Consider the following 19,990-nt stretch of genomic DNA (forward strand, 5'->3'; position numbering starts at 1 on the left):
TGCAGCAACCCAGAAAGTCATTGAGCTGAAAAGAAACCTGGAAGAAAAGACCTGCTCTTCAAGGTCACAGTGATGAGTAAAGATAGTATTTACACACCTTTTTGTTTCTGTAGGGTTTTGTACACGTACGTTGGAGCTTTTTTTCCCCAGTCAAAATACTTGTTCTGACATCTTCACAACTAAAATGTGGATTTTAAGCATTAACCTTTTTGTTTCATCTCCCAGGTTGTAGGGAATTACTCAGTTTAGGAATAGGTTTGAAAATTACCGCACCCCGCAGAAACAACTGGACTCTCTGGTACATTATTTGTACATGGAATTTTCCTGCAATTTTCCATTTTCTCCAGCAAGTATCTTGATAAAAGCTGGAAATACAACACTGATTTCCCATTCTTAAAAATTAACGTGGAAAAACTAGAAATAACAGCCTAGAATTAAAATGTTTTCACAAAAACATTTGGCCATAACATATTCATTTACTAAACAAGAATAAATTTGATTTATTTCTCCTCCAGAAAAATTGATGTCATTTTCTACCAGCTATAGTTCATCTGATGCATGGCTAGCATTACCCACATTGCTCTCTGTACCATAGCCTCATCCCTCCTCTCCCTGCCCTGCCTCTTCACACACACATGCTTTGGAACAGGGACTATATCCTCTTGGTTTGGAAGGATTCCTCTACTTTGTGCATGCTACCAGAAAATTATCATCATCTGACAACAACTCATCTTTTCTGATCCCAATTCCTCCAGTTTAAGGTTTGCCTGAAAGGAAACCCTTAGAAATCAATTTTCACAGAGAGATTTTCTAAGTACATAACTGCCAGGATCTGTCCTCTTTTTTTTCTGGCTTTAATTGCTCTGGGAGCCAGAGCATCTTTCTGATATTAAGCATACTATTTTTTTTTCTAGGTGAGAGGAACAATTGTAATTGATACCAATTTGACCGACTAAGGAAACCAGGAATTACCTACATGCTGTTGCCAAAGGCTCCACCAAGTTCTGAAGTGATGAACTTTCATATGGAGGGGCATACATCTTTAGGCAAACTGCCTGCAGCTGAGTGTGTTTGCACGCTGGTAAGAACGTTATTTCAAGCTTTCCCCACCCTGCCACACTACAGCTGAAGTGAAGTAACTGGACTGCAGCGCTCACCTGTTCAGCAGTTACTCCCTAAGGCTAAAAATGACTCCCCATAGGGTCAGGCTCCTGAATCAGCTCTGCACCAGACCTTGTATGCTTGGGTGTTTGCTTTCCACTGAGCAGAGGCAAGTTTGGGTGGACTAGCTTCTGCAGGCCAGTCTCTATGCATGGACATCCCCAGGACAACTACCATATGATGAGAAAACCTGCATGGTGTTCTCTCAAGTCAGCACAGCTTGAGGGCACCTAGTCACCATTTCATAATTTTGCCCATTTCTTGTTTAGCACAGCCCAGCAAGATCCATCCACTGCAACCAGGTGAAGCAGGATATGGATCCAAACCTGGAAATGTATTCGGGAAACAAAGCTCTGCAAAAAAAGAAACTAACCAAAATTTTATCTACACCAGGTATCTTCCTCAGATTTTACTTCTCCATGGAGCTGATACCTTGATCTCAAAAACTGTGGGTGAGATCTACCACAGACTGAAAAAACCCTTGTAAATTCAGTTAGACTGTATTTTGGCCTGAACCATAGAATCACTTCAGTTACATCTGCGCTTTTAATTGATGAGCGAGTTTCAATTTGTTCACCCATATTAGTCATCAAAGTCACAAGCCTACAACCTTAAGCATATTTCTCAGCATGTTATTAAATTTTATATAACCTCTTTAGGTTCATGAAATATGTTCAGTTACAGGAATATCTTGGAAATATTAAAGTGATGATAATTCAGCTTGCTGGAAGAACGCTTAAAAATTCTAGCGTTCCCAGAGAACAGCATAATTAATTCATAAGTTGCAGTAAAAACACTTTAATTACATGCATCCTTAATTAAAATATTAGAAAAAGATTGTTTTAAAAGAATGGGACCAAATATAAGGCCTAGCAATGTCTATGAGAGAAGCACAGATTTTATGGAAAAAACCTGTTAGATTATGTGACTTCATGGAAATATAAAAACGTTGGTTAGAAGGGGCTTCTGATGGTCATATCTTAGTCCAATGCTCCTGCCCAAAGTATCAATGACACCTGATCAGACCAACTGGTTTTGTCCACTGTGGTTCTCTGTCTCAAACAATGAGGTTCGAGCCACATCCTATGAAAGTTTATTCTCTTTTGATTTGCCTAGCTCAGAAACGCCTGCAGGCATGTCGAGCTGCCTACTGCCCTGCTCCTTAGGAGGAAGCAGGATATTGTTCTAGGAAGGTAGGATTTCCTGTGGATTTCCTGGGGTCTCTTCACTAGAAAGGGGCAGCAAAGCAGCACTGAAGAAAAGCAAGCCAGGCAGCTCTTTTTTCACCAACTGACACTTGTGAGCAGCCTTACTCGTGAGCTGTCCAAGAGGTCGAAAGTATTTTAGCTGGTAGGACAAATCCACTTCCTGCTGGAGCAAAAAGCCAAACTGTCAGTACTTGAGACATGATGGACACAGCCCCTTAAAGGAAATATATCCTGATGTGTTTGCACACATGCATTGGTTTATCTTGCATGTATTTCTATATTAATTTCTGTATGAATTCTGAAATTACTTCCATTTGTTTGCTCTACCAGAGAGAGAAAAACCCCCTAAAACCAACAAAAAAACCCAAAGAGTTTTATGGTTCCCCTTTAATATTCTTATCTACTTGGCATTTTCCCATCACTTACATCTTTTGATGTCTCCCTGTATTAAACTAATATGGAATGTGGCATGATTTTTCTCAGGCACGGATGATCAGAGTAAAACCCAAACTGTCAAAGCACAAGCACTGGGGGGAAATACTTTTGCTCTGAGTTACATCTTCGGGACCTCTCTAACATGGATTTTTTCCAGTGGTCCAGCAAAGGCAGCATATCTTCATTAGGAATCTGCACAACAATAAGACCCAGACAAGAGATTCACAGTATAGATGAAGCCTGCACACTAAAGACACTTTTTTGATGGAGAGCATTTCACTCTGGTAAAAAAAAACATGAGCCAAATTCCAAAATGGATTTAATCAGTGAAGTTGGTGGAATCAAAAATGAATGTTCCACAGTTTGGTCTTGCAACAGCTGTGCACAGCAGCCCAGGCTCTTGCTCCCTGCTGACTTGTCCCGACACTGCATTAGCAGGAATGCTTGACTTGATGAAGCTTAATCTTTTGTAAACTTCTCTAAATATTTATGCTTGGACAAAAAAAACATCATCCTGTGACAAAAGTGAGATGGATGTTCTTGGCAGCTTGAAGAAAGAACATGGTTGAGCAGCACAGACTAGGGGAGAGAGGGCAATAAACTGGAATACATGGTGAAAGAGGAACTGAAAGTGTTTCTCTGTGCTAACGCAAGAAGGACCTATTCAGGGCCTGGTACTATATTGCACTATTCACTTAAAGACTTCCTTCCCACAGAAGTTTTGGACACATAGGTAACCCAGCATTTGAATGGAAAGGCCATTTTGATCTCTTTTCCTTTGGGACATAGGAGAAGAGAGCCTCTGTTCTTGCCCCCATGACTGTGGATGGCACAGACATATCTATTTTGGTGCTTCCTGGAGGCAGCTGCTCCTTGCAGCACTGATCTCAGCTCACTTTCAAGATTTCCTCACACAGCCCTTGGAGAAAGAGAGGTACTAATGCTTGATGGCTGCTGGAAAGCAACCACAGAAAACTCTTTCAACTGCAGCAATACTTCCTGACTCATTGTCACGCATCTGAGTCAAGTTGGGAAACACAGTGGTATAGACCAGGGATCAGGGTACAGAAAAGTCACACAAAAGGACAGGCCTTCCTGGAGAAGAGCTCTTTTTCTGTTTAGCTGTACAGTCTCATATCTTTCCTGCTCCACAGCTTCTCAGCAAACATTACGGAATGAATACCTCCTTGAAAATGGAGAGGTCTAACCCCTTTTGTGTCTGGTCTGGCTCCTCCCCAACAGGTTTCTGAAGGAATGGAGCTATGATCATCTTCAAATCCAAAACCCACCTGAATTTTGTCCCATATATTTCAACCACGTGCAAAAACATTCCCTCACTAAGACTTCCTGAAATGGTCTGAAACATCTGGAGCAGGGGCCATTCCAGAATCAGTTACTTCTGGCTACAGACAATTTTATGCAACTATATCACATGGGGAAAAGTTATGGTGCTAACGTAAGATGATTTTTGTTTCCTCCCAAAATCAGTAAGACACTGATTAGTATTTTTATGCCTTGCCTGTCCATCTCCCCAGCTGCCATGCAGGTATGGGCATGAAGCGTAAGCTTCATTTTTCAATAAAAATGTGTACAGTTTGATGTGCAAGTTCTCCAGTCTTCAGATCTGCTGGACTTGCATGCTTTAGGGCCTGTGGTCAATGAAAGAATAAATGAAAATGTGACACAAGGAAGTAAGAAATAATGGTGACTCTAAAGAGAATTTATTTTTTGAGAATCGTTATTTGCCTGTAGCATATGCTCAAGATACAGACTTATTTTGCTACCAGTTTGGCAGGTTACCACCTACTATAAACCCAAACACTTAACTTCCAAGTATCACAGGCAACACAGCATTCCAAAATAATACATTTCATTAGGGAAGCACGTTTAAAACTCTGATATGGGAATAATTAAGACAGGATATGTCTGATAAAGATGAGGCCAGGTTTCCACCTCTGTTTCACAGGTTCTAATCTGGCTCAACCCATAGGAGAGTAATTTTTGTCAAGACATAACAGGCTATTCAAATGCTGTCTACTGCAGGAAATGAATTGCTGGCCTGTGTTCAGTTCTTTGAGGACAAGAAATAACCACATTAAAAAAAAATGTATAGGAACATTTTCATTAGCCTCTTTCTAAGCCAGTCTCCAGCAGCTGGAGTAAAATTTGAACAAGAAATCTTCCATTTAAAATGGTTTGCAATCCAACTCCTGTCTTATATTGTGGTGTGGAAAGATGTAAGTTGAGCAATGATATGTAAATGGGTCTGGTTGTTTTGTCTTCTACTGTCAAATTAACATTTGCTTTAGCAACTGTGAAATGGACTCATTGAGCCCTTAGAGAAGCATGTGGAACTCACAGTGAATTTGCTGGACATTGTGCCAGGTCCGTATTCTGCTTTCCAGCATAAGATCACCTACCTTCTCAGCAAGTCACACAGAGTTAAATAACACACAATGATTTTTAGAAAGGTTGGGATTTCTTTCCCAGATCTATCACAAATGTGAGTAGAAGGCGTTATCTTTTTATATGGAATTCCACCAAGCAGGTAAAATCTTTCTGGAAAACAAAACCAGACCAGCTTCTATACAGTGCAACATTATCAGTCCCTATAAAATTCAGCAGACTGTTTTCCAAAAAGAACACCTATTACACTCTTTAGCACATCTCTCCAGCTCTAATTTTTTATCCTACATTTTTATTTTCTTCTCCATAATGCATGCCTCTACAGGTGAGGTTCAACTGAAGTCAAACAAGCTAATCATGCAGAATCACAGCAACTATAATCTGCTGGATAGACTGAAGAAGCCTATGAGTTGAGTATTTGGGAGTTTTGAGTTCCATGTTTTGTACTACCAGTCTTCCTATGTGTCTTTGATGAAACAGTTAGGGTTGGATTCAGTTAAATAAATGCAAGTATTTATAGTGCAGGAGACAATGTTTTGAACTAATTCTGTAGCCTTGCTTTGCAGTCAATGGAGAGAAGCAGGCACTTCATGATTAAAAGAGATCCGATGAAGTCATATCCTAAAAGTGCACATTTCTCCCTGATGACTGTGAAGAAAGCCTAACTCAGTCAGATGGGGGCTTCTCCAATGGCGTGAGATGAATTAATGTTTACTGTAAAATTCTGAAAAAACACTTAAATAGAGTAGCATTGGGTCCAGACTTTTAACAGCATCACAAGAGAGATGTTCACAGATACATGCAATGGAAATTTTAACTGAACTTCTACTGAAGTTAAGTATTTTTTAGAAGAACTTAGATACTTGAAACATCCAGGCACATTAAAAATACTCAGAGGTGTTGGGGTGAATCCAGTTATCAGGATTTGGTAAATGAGGCATTATTTTTACTTCCTCCACAACCTGAAAAATAGGGATAGTTGCTTTCTGCTATCTCATATTGTGAAAATTAATACAGAAAGAAAGTGAATTTATCCCATGATGCCGTAATAGATAGACAAAGCATCTGAAATGTATCCAGTAGTACATGATAATAGGTGGCTTACAAATTGATTCTCCTCTAGCTCAGACTGAAACTCTATGGTCTTTAAGGTTGGTCCTCTTTATCTGATGACTATAGTGTCTTTACAGACTCAGTTCCTGACTAGAACAAATATATGCAACACCATGACTGTGAAGATGCATGAGGAGAAACACTTTCCTATTCAAAATGAAGATATACACGATGGAGAGGGAGATGCCAATTCTTGATCTAACTTTCAACTCTGTAATCAAATCATTAACCAGAGTAACTCTAATATTTATGTTAATTTTGGTGCAAACTGCAATAATTTATGTAGAGTGGTGAGTAGAATGAGCTCATAAAAAAAACTTTTGAAGCAAGGGGTTAAAAAATCCAGAACAAAAGCAGAACCATCTGGCCACAAAAAATACAAACAGTTGGCCAGCCTTACTCATACAGCAGCACTCTACAAATATTCAAATACATTTGTGAACTTTAACAGAAACAGTCTCAAAATGAGTCACACCATTAAAGGACAAAGAACTCAGCTATATTGCTCTAAGCTACAATAAATAAGAGCAGGAACATTTTCATCAACGTGCCTCTTGGCATGGTTTACAGGTGTGCCTTTGGCCTCTACATCTCAGAAGAGCTATAAGGTCCACTACCGATTGTTTCTGCTGGTGGATAGGCAGAAGGCAAACACCTGCTGCTCATTCACCATGGAACTCACTGCACATTAAGTTTGGATTCTGTGCCTTGAAGAAAGTGTTGTTACTCCAAGAAAGGTAAGTGTTCTTGCTTCCTTGGGATGATGCTATCTCAGCACTAAACAGGGTTATGAAGACTACGTGCAACAGTAGGAGACACCATACATCACCTTATTTTTAAAAAAAGCTTTCACTTTACACAAAAGATTTTCATATTTTCCCCTCCACCGAAGTTCTGGTCCTGCTCCCAGGTCAGCTATGTGCCCTGCACACTCTGGTCTGAAACACTTGCAAACACTTTGTAAGTGGTGTGGCTGGCTCCTGCCGTAGACCATCCCAAGGGTTCCACCGACTGCCACCACTGCAGCCCACTCACCAGAGCTGCCTGGCAGCTGCCATAGCATAGCAGCCCTCATGGAGAAGCCCCGAAGGTGACATTCCTAACAGGATGGCAACCCATCATTCATGCACTTCCATTATCTGGGTACAGGTAGCCCCCACATCCCCATGTCCCAGCTTTCCATCTGTAAAATACAAGTAAGGCTGTCTTCCTTTTTGATGGGGTTACTGGAGTGCAAGGGCACTGGAAAGATAACTAAATGCTCAGATGCTATGACATTAGGCTCAGAGAAGAAGGCAGGCAGACAAAAAAGGTCTTCTGCTCAGGATACTATTCGAGAACTATAAACACTAAGCAGCTCTAGTTCCTTTACTGTTGTACTCAGTTGCTTCACAGACTAGGGGATAAAAAACCTGCCTGATGCTTTTACTAGTGCATTTGAGTGTGAAATAAAAACTACAGCTGCACTAGAAAGATAAAGCGCTTAAACAAAACGTATTTGCAACCGTTCCATCGCTGTTTCTCAAGTGATCCAAATAACACACTTCTCACCATCGTGGTGCAAATGGGACCACGGTACAATAAGTGGAAAATATTCTAACAAAGCCCTGGTGAATTTTGCATGGTGGTTTAAAAGAACTGAATCATCTTTAATATGTATATTAAAGGAAAGATATCAGATTTCACTTTGAACAGTGAGGCGGAGTGGACAAAAGGCTGTAATAAGAGATAATGACATTACTAAAGTGTTGGATTAGTCAGTTTAGGGAAAATACCAGTCTGCTGTTTAAAAATCACTTGGAGGGTTTGGTAATTATAATTTTCCTGTGTGAGAGGAATACTAGCCTGCTAGCACATTTTGCGTCCTCCCATTAATTAAATTAAGCATCAACTAAGAGTTCAACCAGCTTGTATTTCACAAACTGGAATACTGTTGCTATTATGGTAGGAAAAAAACCACGTTGTAATGAGGTTCGATATCTCAGTGGCATTTTACAGGCAGAGTATTAATAGGAAAATGGACTAACGTGAGGTCATTATGGAATGAAGGCAAATACAAATTAGTTTTAATCTTACTGTTCACAGCTTGGAGCATCAGTGAAGGCACTGAAGGAGAGAGGGTGAGGAAGCTGAATCAGGCATAGAGCAGACGCCAAAAGGGAAATTCTACTGAGAAAATATGACAATATTTAGCAACAACACAGACAGAGAAATATGATGTGGATGGCAGAGAGAAAAGAAGGTATCAAAAAGGACACTGGACTTAGAGGATAAGAGGACATGTGCTTTGTGGCTTTGACAACAGAAGTAAACTGAGAGGAGAGTGAGAGAAAATTGTTCTGACTTTGCAAACTACTGTAACTGTAATACTAAACAATTTGAAATGCAACTTTTGTACCTTTTACACTAGGAAAGCTGGTAAAACAGTCCTGATACGCTCAGAACTGCTCTCAAATGAAAGTGTGAGAGTACAACGGGAACCAGGCTTTACTGCACAGCTGGCTAAGGGTGTCCAGACTTACCCAGTACCCAGGCCACCAAAACACACACAAATGTTCTGGATCCAGGCTCTGCTTATTCACATAGCATCCAGTTTTAATTCTTTAACTTACACAAAAAGCATCCAAGCAAAATAAAATTAAAAAAAAATAATTACACCAAATACCTGACAATACCTCATCTTACACTAGGCTCCAGTTTCATGGACAAATATTTAACAAGGGATACTAGAGCTGCATATTTATCTCTTCAGCTGTGTACTTTTATTACGTTCATGGCTAAGACCCAAGTCATTATCTGCAGAAGTACGTATTTCAGAGTCTAAGGATCGTTGCCATGCACAAGTACCTGTCTAAACAGATTTTCAGCAGTCTACTGGAAATCTGGCCCAGGGAAAAGGCCCATTACATTTTGTGGTTTTGCAAACTACTAAGAAGCCTCTAGTTCAGTTCATGTGCCTCAAAGATTCACACAGTGGATCTCCAAGGAACAAGCTGCGGAGTATCACGTACGCTCTTTTCTGTGAAGGCAAAAATTGTTTACAATTACAATGTTACACAGGACTAAACAGAAGCGCATATTATGCATCTACACCACACTGGAAAGATGTGTGTTTTAGGAATGAGACTAAACAAAATGCAGAAAATCCCTCTGGATGCAAAGAAACACCTTTGCAACACTGTTTGGAAGACTCTTGCCCTTTTGTGGGTACTTCCAACACAGAGTTTGGCTTTGTGTAACAAAAGCACATGTATGGTAAGTTTGATGGTACTAATCTGATTGGGATCTTGACATTGTAATGCCAAACTCCTAAACACCACACTAGATGAATTTTTAGAATTTTAATAATTATTTGTAAAACAACTATATATATGTGTGGAAAGTGGCCATTAAATGAATATGCTCAAATACAGAAATGGATCAATAACAGTTCAGCCAAAGCTGACCCATAGTCTACCAACATCTGGAAGGAATTCTAGAGTAGGATTTATCCAAACGTATGTCTCTTGCTGAGGTAGCTGTCTAAGCTTCTGCCCAGTTGAGAGAGAAATGGGTGCTTTTAGGCTTTGGTTTCTATCTGTCAAGAGCAGGCCTCTAAACCAGGACTTAATAAATATGCCCCTTTCTCTCTGCTGTCTATAAAGGAAGGCTACACTGATGAGTTTACATGAAGATTAATTGTCCTTTCCCACGTCCCTCCATGACTCCTTTAGCATCATAAGCATGTGAGCTTTTCAAAACATGTATGCTGCATTAGCCCGGGTATTTCCAGGTCCTGACTTTGATCAACCCATCTTTACCACTACGGATTTTCTACAGACTCCAAAAGACAATGAAAGATGCTCCCATTGTTTCATCTTTCTGTCCTGATGTACACTCGTACCAATTATCACAACACCCTTCTGGAGGGACATCCTTACCTTGCCTGGCTACTGTCATGATCTACCACCACGAATCAGAAAAATCAAGGCTATTCTTGGACATGAATCTGGGAGCAAAACTACAATGTGATGTCAGGCATCATACTAAACTTTCATACCAGAGAAAGCATCAACAAATCTGCAAAAACATCAGTTTTTTCAGTCTCTCAATTCAAAATATATTTTACGCTTTAGTACAATCCATACAGTATTTGCCTCATTAGGTCCCCTGACATCAGTTTGAAGACAACTTAAAACTGAGCCCAATTATAGTGCTCACCACTGCCTGCAGACTGCAAGATGTGGCTTTCAGCTGCCCTGAAGCTTTTTTACTCTCAAAGCCACGTGAAGGGACATTTACATTGAGTGCTTTTGGCTCTCATATTCATCCACTTTATTCACAAAAGCCCTATTGAAAGCAAAGGTACATGATGATAAGGAAGGCAGTGGAAAGGAGCTCTTTTCGTTTAATCCATTTCTGTGCAGAAACCTCTACGGTTTTAAAGTATTGAGGATAGAAGATTTAGAGCAAATTCACTGCTCTAGCCTCCATTCTGCAAGGATTTTTTTTTTTAACATATACGTAAACATGCTGATTTTAAGAGATTTCTAAATTCCTGACCTGTGGCTATTTCAACATTTTCTGTCTGAAAACAGTTATTACAAATTAAGATGGCATCTTAACAGGTAAAGTTTTTTTTAAAAATTCCAAGGTGACCCAAATGGCTTTACTGAAAAGTATGACTGGCCTAGACTCATTTTTCCTGACAACATACGGCACACCTTCAGGGTGAAATCATGACACACAGAGATTTACTGTGAAACTCTGGTTCCGTGTTGCAAGCAGCAAACCCAGAGCCATGACCAGTTCAGGCCTGGCATCCCTGGCAGATAACATGGGACAGTCTCCTAGCTCATTAACGGACAACTGGACTCTGCAGTACCCTTTGCTACACTTACACTCTAAACAGACACAGTGGAGAGAGACAACCAACCCCTATCTACTGCTCTACCAAACAGATTTGCTCTTAAGTGCTTACAAAACTACACCTACAAAAAGACCAGAGCACAGATAAAGATCTCTGAGGCATCAACAGAGAGGTGCATAGTGAGACTTCATGACCTCTCCTGTAAGTGCATCCCCAGTGAGCTGGAAGAGCTAAATGCTACTGCACAGTAAACTATGCAAAGCTGTTCCTGTGCTCAGCATAGGCAGAAAACTGTTTGGGACTGCAGGAGGAGGCTAACTTGCCTTTCATAGAAAATGGGATGGGCAGAGACTGACGGAGTTCTTTCAATGCTGCTTCCAATATTCATTTCAAATACAGCTTCAGTTAGTAACCTGAAGACAAATTAACAGGAAAATACAGTGCCACATGTCACACATGTATAATCCAATTTTTAATATCAAGCCAATAGAAGAAAAATGTTTTTTGATGCTTTATATGGTGGACGCTATCACACTGATAGTCAAAATCACCAGCTGGCTTCACCAGGCTGTGATGCCAGTGAAATCCTTAATGCCCCTGGGAGTCAAAATTCTGAAGAAGAAAATGATGCAACACCACAGTCACGGAGCTCTTTTTTGCCACATGAAAAATAGGAAGCTCACTTGAACTCAGTAATCCTATACAAAACACAGGACACCAAGCAACAGCCTCTTCCGCTCCTTTACAAATACAGCGTTTATTGTGCTCCTCAGGGAATCCTAGGCAACTCCTCAGCGAATCCTAGGCAATTATGTCTGGGGTAGATGATAGTCTTTATACCGAATCTTATTTTATAACTCTAGACAACTAACTGTATCTGCACCACTACTTAACTATATTAGTGTTTTATAAGTTGCATATACAACTGAATGGCAAATGAAGTAATTCAATCAAATCCATAACAACAGGAAGCTAAAACTAGTATTATGACCAAAGGAAAACTAGAAAATACAATCAGAAGATGACAAGTGAAAACCAAAGAGGGAAGCTGAAACCACACAAAAGTTTTCCCTCAAACACACAAGTCCAGTGCTCATTTGTTTCCCACATTTGCCCTGTCACAAACAATGAGCAACGCCACAGTTTTTCCAAGAAACCACGGGGGGCAAAGTTTCTGTAATATAAACCAGTACTCTAAGGAAAAATCCTTTAATGTAAAACACAGTGAAACGCTATGGGTATGAAATCACTATAAATTTTGCATTGTTTGTATACTTAATGTTATTTACATTGAAAACTGTTGGGTTTTCTTGCTGACTACACAGCAGGGTCCCACTGTGCCAGAGGAAGAGTTCCAGTTTGCTTTGTTAAATACTCAATTTTCTCAAAAAAACATTATTTTTGGACTATATTTTTTCTGATTGGTTTTCAATGTTTGAAATGTTTCTTTACCCACAAAGGCTGAGTAAATTGACATCTGCTATTCTTGAACTTTATCCAGACCTATTAACTGAAACTTTTTTGTACAGGATAGTATCAAAATCTTTAGTCCTCATAAAACTCCTTATGCTTGTGAAGATACACGTGGATGTCATCAGTGAGTTTGCATTAAGCTATGTTACTGGATCCATCTAAAAAGTAAAGTAACATGAGAATTACAGTCCTGCACAGTTGTGATACCCAAACCTCCAGTAGTATGAAGCAGTAAGTAAAGCTGGGTGACACAGAACACTGCTGTATAAATAGTCTTCATTTGGTAAGGTAAGGTAAGAGTGAAGAGAAGTAAAAATTCACATCAGCTTCTCGTTTCTGTAACTGCTTTCATGGCAACAAGCTCTAACCGTGTGTTTTATGGACACTGCCAGCTGATTAGGTGCTTTTACAGCTAAGTCTCCTGGAACGGCAGAGAGCAGAGGAGCAATCTAAGACATTTTTCTCCCAGTTAAGGGTACTGAAAATAGAGCCAGCATTTTGTACACAGACCACAAGTTGATCCAGGATGAGGTATACCAACCAACCACAGTGAGTACTATATGAAATGCACAACATTATTTCCAATCATTAACAAGAAAAAGTATGATATAGGTATGCATGTATATACTGGGTCTTATCTGGAGCAAAATCAGAGGAAAAGTATTTTTATTTATTAGAAAAGGTCACATAAAGACCTAAGGAGTCCATCACATACTAAACTATCAGCCAAGTCAGCTACTGAACACCTAGGTCTCCCTCAGTAGTTACGAATGAAAGGCACATAATCCCTTGCAGTATTTTCTCCCTTCCAGTCATCCCATCTCAAAAATTTGGGTCTTAAACTGAGTCTGGGAGAGTGCCAAGAGGAACATCAGTTCTGGGCTGGGTGGGAGCCAGGGTGGAATACAGCTGCGGGTCTGCAGGAGCCACACTGGCATCATAAAGGGCATCTCAAAAGGAGATGAGCAGAGCAGCCACTCCTCAGCAGCTCCCCCACCCTGGAGAGCCATCTCCTCCAACAGGTCTCCAGCTGCTCTGTGCTTGGAAAGCTGCAACCAGTCCCTTAAATCTCTACTTCAAACCGAGCCACAGGAAAGTGAGGCCACAGCTCACATAACACGTACCACCCGGGAGACACAGCGTTCACGAAAGGAGCCAGGCCGTGCTGCGGTTGCAGTCAGCTCTGGGAGAGACACAAGGCAAAACACCTGGGGCATCTCCCAGCAGCACGGGCCTTGAAGAGACCACGGAAGGGTTCAGGCTGTGAAGAGTCACACTAAAGGAAGGTGACACAACCTCCAGCCACCACATCCACACAACTGTTCAACACTGCGGGGTGACCTCCTGGCTATTATAAATGTCACAGAAATCCTGAGCGAAGGCAACAGGTCTGCAACCCGTGTGAACACTGCAGACAGATACCAGCAGAGCTCTCAGGCTTGGTCTCTCAGCCACCTCCCAGCCCACTCTGGGCCCTTTACATGGCTCATCTAAACTGGGACCGTTCCCCACCTTCTACTCTGTGCACAGAAACTGCCTTCCCTAAAACAAGTCTGCTCTAATGTCAACCTACACTAATTAGCTGATTATGTGAGACTGGAAACATGCACCAAAATAAAATTATACTATTAACGCAGTCAGGAGCAATAAACCCGATCACAGCGTGGAAGATTCAGGTTATATGTCAGGAGCATCCTTCCCTGGCAAGGGCAGAGAAACACCAGAACAGATGCCACTCAATGTGTAAGCTCCTACCTCCCTTCAACTGCATCCTTTTTGTGATGTCCTATCTGTTATTAGACTCCTTTTTTGTGTTTTTCAAGTACCCACAGTGTGTGCATGTGTCTGTAAATACAATAAATACTATTAACAAATGGTGGCTATTACAAGATTTAATGCAGATATTCAGGATCCACCTTATAAATATAGGGCCCAGATTAAAAAAAACCCAACCAAACACAAAACCAACCCACATCTCACTTTATCAATAGGCATAATTCTGATTTATGCTTTTAGCTCCATTACTGGCAATGTAACTAGATGTTTGAGAAGAAATTGCCCTTGTAATAGTTTTGCAGGATCAGACCCTTCAATGAAGGATACAGATGGTGAACACAAGACACACACTAAGTGAAAACAACTCTTGCTTTCCATGGAGGCAGAGTGCCAATTAGAGCCTGCCGATGATGGTACAAGGAGCGAAGGAACTGTCATCCATATGTGCCAAATTTACTCATTTAAAAAGTGAATTGGGCATCACCGTCTGTTGCAGCTAATCAACAAAATGAGCTAAGTGGGGCAACAAATTATGCCCCTTTTAATCAACTAGCACTGTCATCTCCCTTTAGGGAGATGTTTCTAAATTTGTTTTTGGTAAGTTAGAAGCAGTAGAAGATGATGGAAACATCCTGTTAACAAATTACTTGCTCAATTCAAAGACCATCAAAGGACTTTCTACAGACCATACATCAGGATTAAAATACATCAACAGCATCCCTCCATGAAGGAAAGTCAAGGATGAAGAACAGATTCATTACTTGGGCTTTTAAAAGTTATTTAGAAAAAAAAATTAGATCCCGATTGTGGATTTCCAACAGTGTGACTACACTATATTGATCAGGACATAAAGGTTTGAGGAATTAGCTCTTTATTTTATTTGCTGCTTGGCTGCATCCATCTGCACAACAACCAGATAATGTATTATTTCACCTCTTGTCAAAGGGAGTAGAAGGAAAATCCAGAATCCCACCAGCTTATCTCCCTTCAGAATACAAGTCTTCTCCAAATAAGATAAATGCCACCAACTCTTTTTATATTCAGTAAGTGGCACCTGGAACATCTAATCCTGATGTGAACATCTGTGGGGGGGAATTTCCTGTGCTCCTGATACACCAAATCCAGGTAGAAGAGCTCTAGCATTGCACCCATTTATATTTTAGCATTCTTCAGTGTCAAAGAGCTCAGTTTCAGAATACAATGCTACACAAAGCACAATCATAAACAAACTGAATCAAAAACAATCCCTGGAAGTGGTCTAGGTATTTAAAGAATCTTTTCTTAAAGTTTTACACGTCTGAACACATGATTAATTAAACATACATCCATATATACAGAAAATGGCTATGGAAATCTAGGGTTCCATCCAGACTTGAAAGCTCCTTGCACAGGATACCAGCAGACATTGCAGTCTCTAAAAAAATATATCTTTCTATAATATAAAACTTTATCAAATCCAGTAATTCAAAATTAATTCAACTGAAAGCCAAAGAGAAGATGCACAATTCACCTGATTTACTAAAGACTCAGGACCTGTAGTAAAGTGGTTAAAATGATTTGCCAAGCATAACTACTTAACTACAGAAGGTGAATACACAATCTTTGCTTATAAACGCATAAGGCAAGTGCTTGAAGAACAGCCCAGCGCTGCATTAGTACTGCATTTTGGCCTTCCTTCTCAGCAAGGGGGAAATTAAATTCTCTTCAGAGTTTCCACTGCCACTGAAAAAAACATTTCAACAATCCAAACACAGGATTTACTCCACTGACCACTAACGCCAAAGGCCCCCAAACCACTTACTCTGAAAGAAGATGAGTTTTGCAATTTGTAGCTGCATCTATAAATCAATGAAAACTGACGGTTTCCTTTTGAATGCCATAGAAAGGGCTGCTTTATATATTTCTTTCCTCGGGGAATCCACTGATATAATTTTCCATTGGAGAGTTTCTGTATTCCTGCATTGTTAAAGTGACGGCAATGCTGACATAATTTGGGTCATCAAAACCCTAGGATTTATCACATGTCTACAACAAACAAAAAATTTAGTTGTTAGAAAAATTTACTTGCTGTAACCATTTTTATCAACTATTACGCTGTGTTCATCAAAATGTTAAAACACAGGCTGTAACGTCCTTTTTTTCATCTATTGCAAATAAAGAATAATCTACTTTTCATGTTTCTGTATTGTTATTATCAATAGCACATACACTTCATGTCCACTGAAGGATGTCAAACTAACAACAGAAGCATTGATCTAGTCTCAGAAAACCCTGCAAGTTGGGTAAGCATAAACCTCGGATGCTGTGAGGTTAAGCAGCTTGCCTACCGTCACACAGTGAATTTGACAGGACCAGGAATAAAGCCCAAATTTCCTGATTCCCATAAGGAAAGTTTACCAGAAGACAACACTGATGTAATCACTAAGTTTTATTTCAACAATTTGCATTTCTAAATCTCCAGAGTTTGTAACAGCAGGCATTAGTGTTTCACTTCAGGTCCACAAGTACCAAGTATGCTAAAAGCTGGTTTTAGTTTAGGGGAAAGTAAATGGCCCATCTCAAAACACCATGCTGATTAGAGCACCTTAACGCTTACAGAACTGTATGGAAATGTTAGGTACGCAACTCTGGGGCCTGATTACCCATGTCATCAGTGCTGGCAATGCAGTGCTTGCATCAGCTTGCAGAGGGCTGCCTGGGAGCTTCCATACAGCCCAGCTTTACCGAAGGCAAGCTGTAACCTTGACCCTGCCCTTCCTCAGCACAGCTCCCTTGATATGCCACAATGAAGTCAGTCCTGTTAAGATTTTTATAGATCTTCAGTGTATGCTCACTAGGTGGGATAAATACCAAAGGTGTGTTTAGTGGGGTGTGACCTACCCTGCACTCAATGTATATTACCATTTACAAAACATTAAACAGCACCTCAAATGAACTGTTCCAGGGTTCAACTACCTATCCCCAAGTCCCATTTCTGCTGACATGTGCGTGCAACATGTCTTTCTGCAGGAACCCCAAATTCTCTGATTTCAGAGGTCCCAAGAGTCCCCAAATGTGCAGAGCCAAGATAGGCTGCAGGTATCCAGCCTTTGGAAAGTCATGGTTTGCACAGGACGCAGAATAAGGAAGGATGAAGAAGCATGTGCATGTCAGAACACCTTATGGGTGGAAAATCCTTTCTGTTTCCGGAAACTACCACCAGAACTCAACCAAAACCAGTCTGCCATTCCAAAAAGTTTTGCACATGCAAAATACGAATTCAGAATGTACTTTTAGCTTCTCTGTCTTTACTGTGCCTTCATCTCTCCTGCTGACTGACCAGCCCTTCCCCATCTTTTCATTAAAACTTTCCCCTGACTTACATGCTTTATTGGTCTTTCAGAGCATACCGGTCCCAACCATTTCACGGGTTAAACAACACCTGCTCGGATAATTAGAGAAGAGATTAACAAGTCAGAGAACAGTCATTACCTGCAGACATTCTGAAAATAGCCATCTCCACAAATCCGACACAGCCATCAATTACAGTAATTCTAGAGGTAGACAGTATTTGCATAGAAAGAGTATTTTAATCTTATAAGCAGAACCCACATTGAAACAGTTTTCTCAATTTCCAAAAATATGCAATTCCAGTATTTCAGGAAAGAGAGAGTGAAAACAGCACTTGCAGTATCACTAAACATAGGCTGTGTCATACTTCTAGTGATCAAACAGTTCTAGAACAAGTGACTGCTTAGCATGAGCAAAAAAACCCACAAACACACCCAAGAATTTAGCCAGTAACAGCTTCAGCTCTTCATGAACTTCTGAGGCTACTTGCATGCACAGTATCATATGTGTGTTTAATATCAGAGTCAGGGGCATCCACTTATCCCAGTTACTTGGATAATGCTAAAATAAAGGCATGCTTGCTTGAAGAACATCAGCTCAACTGTAATGTAAGAACACTTTTTAACCTCTAATACACTTCAATGTGTCTCATTTTTAATTTGAATTATCTACTTGTTGTAAAGAATACTGTACACAACTAATAATCTGTTGGAAACTTTATTTAACTATACTGAATTTTGTTACAAAAGTCACTTGATATATACATATAAAAAACAGAACTAGATTTTTTTAATCAAGCACGATTTAGAAACAGTTTTTGAGCTGGGGTTTTATAATTGAACTTTGAAGGATGTTGTAAAATTTATTTTCCCCTATTTTTGTAAATTTCTATTTTGATCTTAGTTTGACAGACAGTCTAAAAAAATTAAGATGTCGCTTTTCAAGAACATCCTAAGACAAAAAATTAAAAACTAAAACCAAAAAAACATGACACAGTTTTCAAGCAAAAAATTGTTGGGAAGAGTTTATAAAATTAAAGAAGCTTTTGAAAACTGGTATAAATGTTATAACTTGGTGACTTTAAAAAAAAATCTCCGTTAAATAAAAAATGTCTCCATGGAAAATGATGTTGTTTAGCTATTGTAGTAGTAAACAGAAGAGTAACAGGAGGAGATGTGGGTAAAGTTGAGATGGAAGGCACACACACACACATACAATCTGCCAGGCATGTTGTTACCTCAAATTACATCATTTCATAGCACCTTTCTCTAGATGGGGAACAGCAAAGGACAGACCATTCCCAAACTAGAAAAACAAGCCTGTACCAAACCACTTGCTCTGACAAAGACCAGCCTGGTCATGCTGCTGGAGGCACCTCAGGCCTCACGATGTCATCTGGATCGTGGTGGTGGCTGAGTGTTTGTCCTGGGAAACAGTTAAGTTCACTGTGCAACCCTGTATGCAGCTGCTCAGCATCTGAGGAATGCCCAATGGGCAGGGTGACAGGTTCCTGGTACGGACTTTAAAACAGGAAATCTTAAAGACCTCACCAAATTTCAAATTCTTGGAAAATTTTGTGGCAGGAGCCTTGAAAATGCACAATGTGAGACACTTCTTTCAGGAATTGCTAAGCTCATAAACTTGTACACAGGGATCTGCATACCCCACAGAACTGATGTGGGGTTTACAGCCATTGCAGAAAGTACAGGGCCTCTCCCTTCTTCTCCAGACTGACTGTGAGAGCATGGCCAGATCTGGCGCCTCCTCAGTCCCAACCAAACAAGCTGGTCAGAGCCGTGGGATGACTGTTGGGGATGTAGGACCATGCTCGTCTCCCTTTGTCTTCAGTCAGGCAGAACATCCTTTTTGGAGCTGTTTGCTCCCTCTTGGGCAGTGGCAAGCCCTGCTAGCACAGCAGGGAGGCAGAGTGCTGATCCAGAAAAGCTAAGTAAGCTGTAAAGGGCAAATACATACAAGGGGTACCATCTGGCAACAATGTAAGGAACTTGAGGCAGAGTGACTTAAAGAAAATAAGCATTCAGAAGCTTATATAAACCGGTGCCATAAATCCCCTGCATAAAGGCAGCTAAGGGCGCTGCCTCTCCCAGCCTGCAGTGCAGAGGCTGAGCCCTGCAAACACAACAAAACTAAGGTTACGCAATGCCTCGCATTAGGCCCAAAATAGATGAAATCAGGACTTACATTTTGACGGCAACATGAGCCGGACAAAGCTTGTGCC

At 40.4% G+C, this 19,990-nt stretch overlaps 1 protein-coding gene across 1 annotated transcript in view; it reads right to left on the reverse strand.

The window, feature by feature from the left end:
- Positions 1-19,990, reverse strand: part of RPS6KA2 (ribosomal protein S6 kinase A2) — a gene marked incomplete at both ends in the record, with an annotated part of 171,985 nt that overhangs the window by 104,065 nt on the left and 47,930 nt on the right. The gene's annotated exons all lie outside the window — the stretch shown is intronic.

This window comes from Gallinula chloropus (assembly GCF_964237585.1).
Source record: "Gallinula chloropus genome assembly, chromosome: 3".
NCBI lineage: Eukaryota > Metazoa > Chordata > Aves > Gruiformes > Rallidae > Gallinula > Gallinula chloropus.